Here is a 7,998-nt window from a genome sequence, read left to right on the forward strand (position 1 = left end):
CCGTCGCCTAAGAGATGCTCAGTTGCCTTTTCCATTCGTCTGTATATTATTTTTGCCAGTAATTTGGATGCATCAGCTGGCAGGCTGATTGTACTGCATCTTTCACGTTTACCAGCCCTTGATGTCTTCGGGATTGTGTGGATGATATTTTCCGAAAATCATATTTTCCGAAAATCTACTGGTGTGTCTCCAGTCTCACAGATTCTACACATCAATTTGAAAAGACGTTGAGTTGCCACTCCCCACAATGATTTTAGGAATGCAGAGGGAATTTTATCCGTCCCTTCTATTTTATTTGGCAACGGCCTTGCCGCAGTGGATACACCGGTTCCCGTGAGATCACCGAAGTTAAGCGCTGCCGGGCGTGGTCGGCACTTGGATGGGTGACTATCCAGGTCCGCCATGTGCTGTTTCCATTTTTCGGGGTGCCCTCAGCCTCGTGATGCCAATTGAGGAGCTACTCAACCGAATAGTAGCGGCTTCGGTCAAGAATACCATCATAACGATCGGGAGAGCGGTGTGCTGACCCCACGCCCCTCCTATCCGCATCCTCCATTGAGGATGACACGGCGGTCGGATGGTCCTAGTAGGCCACTCATGGCCTGAAGACAGAGTGCTTCTATCTTATTTGGCCGCAAGTCTTGCTTCGTCAAACTCCAATTCTAATACTGATTCTCTTATATCTTCCACGTCGACCCCTATTCTTCTTCTATCACGTCATAGAAAAGACCACCCCCTTGCAGAGACCTTCGATGTACTTTTCATATCCATCCATTCTCTCCTCTGTGTTTCACAGTGGAATTCCACTTGTAGTCTTAATATTACCATCCTTGAGTTTAATTTCACCGAAGGGTGTTTCTACTTTTCTATGTCTAGGTTCTTGTATCTGTCTTGATCCACACTACCAAGGATCAAGACAGATACAAGAAACTGTGCAGAGTAGTACAACGGAATTGTAGAAAGGACAAAACACATTTCATTACTGGTATCTGTAATTAAATAGAACAGCATCATAATCGCAATCAGGTACGTAATCTCTTCAAAAAAATCAGCAGCATCACCAGTGAATTTAATCCTCGTGCGTGGGTGGTAGATGACGAGATGGGTAACCCTATCGGAGACAAGGAAGACGTTGTTGCGAGGTGGAAACAGTGCTGTGAAAAGCTGTCCTTTGGAATTAACAACAGTACGGACCATCAAGCAGTTGAGTAACTTACTTTGGAACCTACAGTGAAATAGAGAATGCGATTCGACATACGTAGAATTATAAAGCCCCTGGTGTAGACGGTATATCTGGAGAAATTATAAGGGAAATGGGACAGGAAGGTATTGATGTACTGCATTCATTGTGTAACAGAATATGGGAAACTGAGGAGTGGCCAGAGGACTGGTCAAAGTCTCTCTTGAACCCCTTACACAAGAAAGGGTCTATCAGGAACTGCTCCAACTACCGAACTATTACCCTTATATCTCACGCAAGTAAAATTTGCTCTACATCCTGAACCAACGTTTGAAGCCGTACATTCAGCCTCACATATCCACAGAACAAGCAGGTTTTGTTGAAGGGAAAGGAACTCGTGAACAGATCCTCAACATAAGACAAATAATAGAAAAATCGCGAGAGTTCTGTGTTCCTGTTTTCATTTGCTTCCTTGACTATAGGAAAGCCTTTGACTGTGTTGTCTGGGAAAATTAGTGGCAGATGCTTGCAGAGTTCGGTGTCTCACCCCACTTGATAGCATTGATCAAAAGTCTATACAATAATCATTTCGCAGTTGTAAAGACAAGTGCTGGCACGTCTGATTCCTTCAGATTATCAAAAGGTGTGAGACAGGGTTGTGTCCTATCCCCACAACTGTACAACATCTATGCAGAGCATGTAATTAGGAAAGCTCTTGATGGTTGGACCAAAGTCATCTCAATTGGTGGGAGAACTATCAACAACCTCCGTTTTGCTGATGATACTGTGCTTTTAGCCAACAGCGAAGATGAACTTGCTGAGCTACTAACGAGAATAAAGGATATTAGTCTAGCATTGAATTAGACATCAACCTCATCAAGTCCAAACTCATGATAACTGATCGAGAAGAACAGATCCAGCTCACAGGTCGATTAAAGGAGCTGGAAGTAGTGCATTGCTTCATCTATCTTGGGTCAACCATCTGCAGCACGGGAAGTTGTGAAGATGAGATAAGAAGGCGGATCACGCTAGAGTGAGTGGCTATGAAGAAGCTCACCAAGATCTGGCAGAGCAGAGCAATAACAAATAGCACAAACATCCGGCTAGTTGAAACACTCGTGCTTTCTGTCTTCTTTTATGGTTGCGGAACATGGACACTCAAGGCCAGAGATAAGCAGCGCATTGATGCGTTTGAGCTTTGGTGCTGGAGTAGGATGCTACGCATAAAATGGACCAAAAGAAGAACAGATGTGTCCATTATTGAACAACTCGATACCTCCAGACGCCTTTCTTTTCGAGTCACCGAAAAAATTCTCCAGTTCTTTGGCCATACTATGAGGAGACATGGAGAAAATCTAAAGAAAATAATCTTGCAAGGAAAGATCGAGGGTACGAGACCAAGAGGAAGGGCAGCTAGCAGATGGATGGATCAAATCAAGAAGATCTCCAGTCTACCTCTTCAGCAGGCACTAAGAGAAGCTGGCAACCGTCTGGGATGGAGACGCTTGGTTCATGGGGTCACGATACTCAGCAGTGAGCTCAACGGCTTATGATGATGATGATGATGATGATGATGATGATGATGATGATGATGATGACGTGCTAACTCAGTCCTTCTGACAACCTTTTTTTTCGATTTATTCACTTTTTTCCAGCAGCCATTTCCCTTTTGTTTTCCTGCAGATCTTTTTTATTTCATTCCTAAGTGATTTATACTGCTGCATTCCTGTCTTTCCCCAAATTTTGTACTTCTTCTTCATCGATCAGTTGGAGTATTGCCTCTGTTACCCAAGTTTTCTTTGTTGTTCCTCCTTTTTACTTCTGTGACGGTCCTTGTCAGATATATCCGTTTCTCTTCAACTGAACTGCCTACTGTGATATTCATTATCACAGTACCTATAGTCTTACAGAATTTCAAATGCACCTCATCGTTTCTCAGTACTTCAGGATTCCACTTCTTTCCACATCGATACTGCCGATGTTGGACAGTGCTGAATGATGACGACGATATTCAGTTTGTGGGGCGCTCAACTGCGCGGTCATCAGCGCCCTTAGAAAGTTCCAGTCTTTACACGTAATAATAATAATAATAATAATAGTAATTTTATTATCATTCGGCCATTACAGCAATAGACAACGTCAGGCATGTAAGACAATATAACTGTTAATTCAAAGAAAACAAGAGACATGTCATTAATACTACAAAATTATATTGCATTTGAAACAATCATTTGTGTCATAGAATGGGTGAGCAACTAGCCATTCGTACAGTGTTTGTTTGAATGCTTGTTCAGGTAGTTCTTGTACATGTTGTGGAAGCTTATTAAATAATTTGTGCCCCATCAGTTCATAGCTGTTAAGTGACTTTGACAGTCAGTGGTAAGGAGTATAAGTGCATCTGCTCCTTCTCATGTTGTAGAAATGTATATTTTCTCTACGTTTTGCTTCCGGTAACTTCTTTTTTGTGTGGAGTAAAACACAGCAAATATGTAGGTTTATTACAGTCACAGAACAATGGTTTGCAGTGTGCTTTATGTGGAGAACCAGTAATTATCCTAATGGTTTTCTTTTGTAGTATTAGTATGTCACACACTGAACTCGAGTTCCCCCATAAAATAATTCCAGATGTTAGGATGCTTTGGAAAAATGCAAAATACGACGTTTTAACATAATTTTGAAGTACACAGTCTATGAGTCGCCGTAGCAGATACAGCGCTCTAGACAATTTACCACTAATATATTGTACATGTTGAACCCAGGATAATTTTTCATCTGTATATACCCCTAAAACCTTAATAAAATTAGGATCACCTGATGGAGGCTTGTCTTTTACACTAAAAACCATCTGCTGCGTTTTGTTATCATTCAGTAGGAAGCCATTTGCTTTAAACCAATAGGATGATTGAGCCATTGTCTCTGCAACACAAGCTTTGAGGCTACTGAAATCATTATTACAATGAAAGAAAGTTGTATCATCTGCATATAGTAGTGTTATGGACTCCATGAATGATGGCAGATTATTAATCATTACTAGGAACATAAAAGGCCCCAGTACAGATCCCTGTGGTACATCTGTTTTAACTAATTCAATACCGGACTTTTCTTTACCTACACAAACAGCTTGCTTGCGATCCTGTAGGTATGATTTTAATAGTTTAAGGCTGTTACCTCAAGTGCCATAGTACTTTATTTTTTCTAGGAGTATTTTATGCTCTATGCAGTCAAAAGCCTCACTTAGATCACAAAAGGTAACTTGAGCAAATCCTTTAGCCTCAAACACTAGATTTATGTGTTTGTCTACTGAGTCTATAGCATCATCAGTTGACAAGTTTTTCCTAAAACCATATTGTGATTCGCTAATTATTCCTGCATTTTCAAAGTACAAAGATAACTGTCGGTATGTTACACATTCAAACACTTTAGAAAGAGCTGGGACTATGGAAATTGGTCTGTAATTTGAAGGTGTGTCAACATCCCCTTTTTTTGTATATTGGGACTACCCTGGACACTTATCTCATCAGGAAAATATCCCTCAGATACACACTTATTCATGCAGTATGTTAAAGGATATACAATACAATATATTACTTTTTTTGAATGTTACAATCTAGCCACTTTGACGAATGATGGAGAAATTATGAGGGCAACACAAACACCCAGCCCCTGGGCGGACAGTGCTGGACATACCATCATATGAAAAGAGTTGGGAACAGTTGATGTATCCAGGAACATTGTCGAAAGTGATCATTTTGCTGGTCCAAGTGTTCCAGTGTGGGGAGGCATAATGTTATATTGGCGTACTGACCTCCAAATCTTTGAACAGGGTATACTCACTGGTAAGTGTTATTATAATGTTGTCCTCTGTCCCCATGTGCATCTTTCCAAGGGTACATTCGGTTCTGTCTTCATTTTTATGGATGACAGTGCAGGACCGCACTGATTAGCGCTTGTGAAGAGGCCCTTGAAACGAGAAGATATTCGGCGAATAGACTGGACTGATCTGCTCTCTCCCCCCTTCCACTCCCCACTGAAAAGCCTGTGAGAAAGTAGAACCCTCTTGGAGAGTGAAGTTTTTTTGCTGTGGAAAAACTTGGTGAAAAGTATGACTTTCTCCATAAATTAAAATCTCACGATGTGACATAACAAAATACATCTTCTTATTATTACTAATACTGTATGAGCAAAATAGCCGAGTAAACATTTCATGCTCCTTAAGACAGGCAACCATGGGCGTACCCAGCGAGGGGCAGGGGGGGCGGGGGCAGCTGCCGCCCCCCCCCCCCCCCCCAGGAGATATTCGAACTCATTCGCGCAGATCCGGGAGTAATTTTTTCGTCTTCGGCACGTTACTGTCGGCAGGGAAGTTTATAGAAATAATAAATTTAGCGATAAGCAATCCGCTCCGCTATTCGCAGGCATGTTACGTCGCCAAGGAACAGCGTATTCACTTGTAGGCAATAAGGGATCATGACTATGTGAAGTTTCTAACGAACAACATCGTTTCTCCTATCATATTTAAATATAAAATGCTTTTCTGCTGATAAACTATTAATTTTTTAGTTACAGCTGACGCTAACTGTAGATTAATAGCAGTTGACGTGCAGGTTATGACAAGAAGTAGATAGCGAGACATTTAGTGCAAGTGATTTATAAAATAATTTTTAGAACGTTCCACAAAACTGGCCATCACCGAAAAAACTACAGGGCACTTCAGTAAAAGCCGCATTAGGGCTGCCTGAAGCCCTTGCTCACTTGCATAATTTAATGAGTCCATTTTCTGGATTGTTACTAAGTGACGAAGAAAGATTATTTACCAAGAAATTATCGGTGGCTAGAGTGCTAGTGGAACGCACATTCGGATTTTTGACGAGCAAGTTGCATATTCTCCCAAGGAAAAAAACTCCTTTAGAACACGAAGACATTGTTATTCAGTGCATCTCCTTCTTTCACAACGTATTAATCGATAAAGGTAGACCCAAAATCTCCCTTCAGTTGAGTTTTTACCAGGACATAATCGAAAACAGCGCTTTGAAGCATGCTTTCAGAAGCAAACAGCGGAGCTTCAAGAAGGATGAGGAGCGGAGGAGAGGTGTTCAACCTGTCGAATGTCATTATTGCAAATTTACCTCATGAATCGTTTATTGAATAGGCCTACTGTAACTACTGGGGCTATCATTTCTTTATTAAAATGATAAAATTTGTACGTAACTCAAATATGATAATATACCAAAGTTTATGCGTTTCTTGTCTGTAGTATTTTTGGTAGTTATTTATTTTAATTTTTTGTTCTTATACAGTTCATTCCAAGCTTGGCATACCAAACCTCTGTCGTGGCAGTGTTTGTTTTTCTGATCCCACAACACAGAATGTTGACGTACATATGGGACTTTCGATGTCCATCGCAAGGAATCGCATCCAACGATCGCACGAAACAAAACTCGGAGCTACCGTGCAGCACTGTTCTACATCGCTCTGCTCAGCCCGCAGTCTAAACGGGCACCTCGCTATGGTACTGTTGAAACCAAGTTTAACCTCGCTCATTACACGATTTCAGCTTCCATTCCATTGTCATCGCTCCGTTCGGCTCAACATCGCATTGTATTTCATTGGGGGAGCAGAGTAAATTTAAACTAAGCTACCAATTTTTTTTATTGTTCCATGGAGTTATTGTAACCATCAAATGGACATCAGGAAATTTTTCAAAAAAGGTGAGTTTAGTTACATTAGCTACTTCTTTGCTCGCGTTTTTTAAGAGGCTGGATGTTTAACTAAATTTTATTTTTTCTGTGGATATTATTTTATTATACTGTAATCTGTGAAGCAATAATAGTGGTTATTAGTATTCGATGTTCTCTATACAAACTGCGATATGGTGCATAAACAAATTCATGCTATTTATGCTGGAACAACTCTACTGACATGTTCAACGAATAATGTATAATGAAATGTGACTCGAAATATCTTGAGAGAGTTACAACAGCAAATTACTTTCGTTCCAGACATAAATTGATTGTTGCTTGAATTACAATTCTGTCTGCTTCGTGTTGCATCTGTTAAAAGTCATAGGAGTGTAAATGATGTGAACATATTAACAAGTTCACAAATAACAATAATATCTCATGGCTCACGGCCAGGTGAAAGTAACTGAGAAATTTGCGGCAAATCCTAGAAGATTATTACTGAATTAAAAAGTTGTATTTTTAAACAAGTGCATTCTTATATTTAAAATGTTTATTGAAAGCAGTTTTTCACTAGTTTACTGTTTTATTTAATAAGAAATGCTGCATGTTTTCTCGGATTGTACAAGTGCATTCTTGTATTTAAAATGTTTATTAAAAGCATTTTTTCACTGGTTTACTGTTTTATTTAATAAGAAGTGCTGTATGTTGTCTCAAGTCCTTGTTTCCTGAGACTAGTATGACCTGCCCCCCCCCCCCCCCCCTCTCCAGTTCAGATCCTAAGTACACCCTTGCAAGCAACCCAACCTACATTATCTGCACCAGTTGTAGATTATGTAAGTGGGGTTGCCTGTCTTAAGGGGCATTAAATGTTTTCTAGGCCAGTTTTATTTTGCTAATCCTTCTATGAGGAATCAGCCCTAGGTATTGTTTACTATCAACAGCTCAAAGATAAAACTGAACGAAACTGAAACATGGTTCAAATCAATATTTCTCTTCTGTCTATGAGAAAAGAGAAAGAGGAAGGGATGGCAGAGGGAAGTAATTGTAGGAAGAAGGCTTGTAACTAGTGTGCAAACAGTTCAAAAGACGCCAGTGTTGGGCACTGATAAAGTCATCAATAATGAAGTGTGTTATCGG

The 7,998-nt window shown here is 40.3% G+C and overlaps 1 pseudogene; it reads left to right on the forward strand.

The window, feature by feature from the left end:
- Positions 1 to 297: 297 nt before the first annotated feature.
- LOC126237806 (5S ribosomal RNA) lies at positions 298 to 416 on the forward strand (annotated as a pseudogene).
- Positions 417 to 7,998: the final 7,582 nt, after the last annotated feature.

This window comes from Schistocerca nitens, chromosome 2, assembly GCF_023898315.1.
Source record: "Schistocerca nitens isolate TAMUIC-IGC-003100 chromosome 2, iqSchNite1.1, whole genome shotgun sequence".
Lineage (NCBI taxonomy): Eukaryota > Metazoa > Arthropoda > Insecta > Orthoptera > Acrididae > Schistocerca > Schistocerca nitens.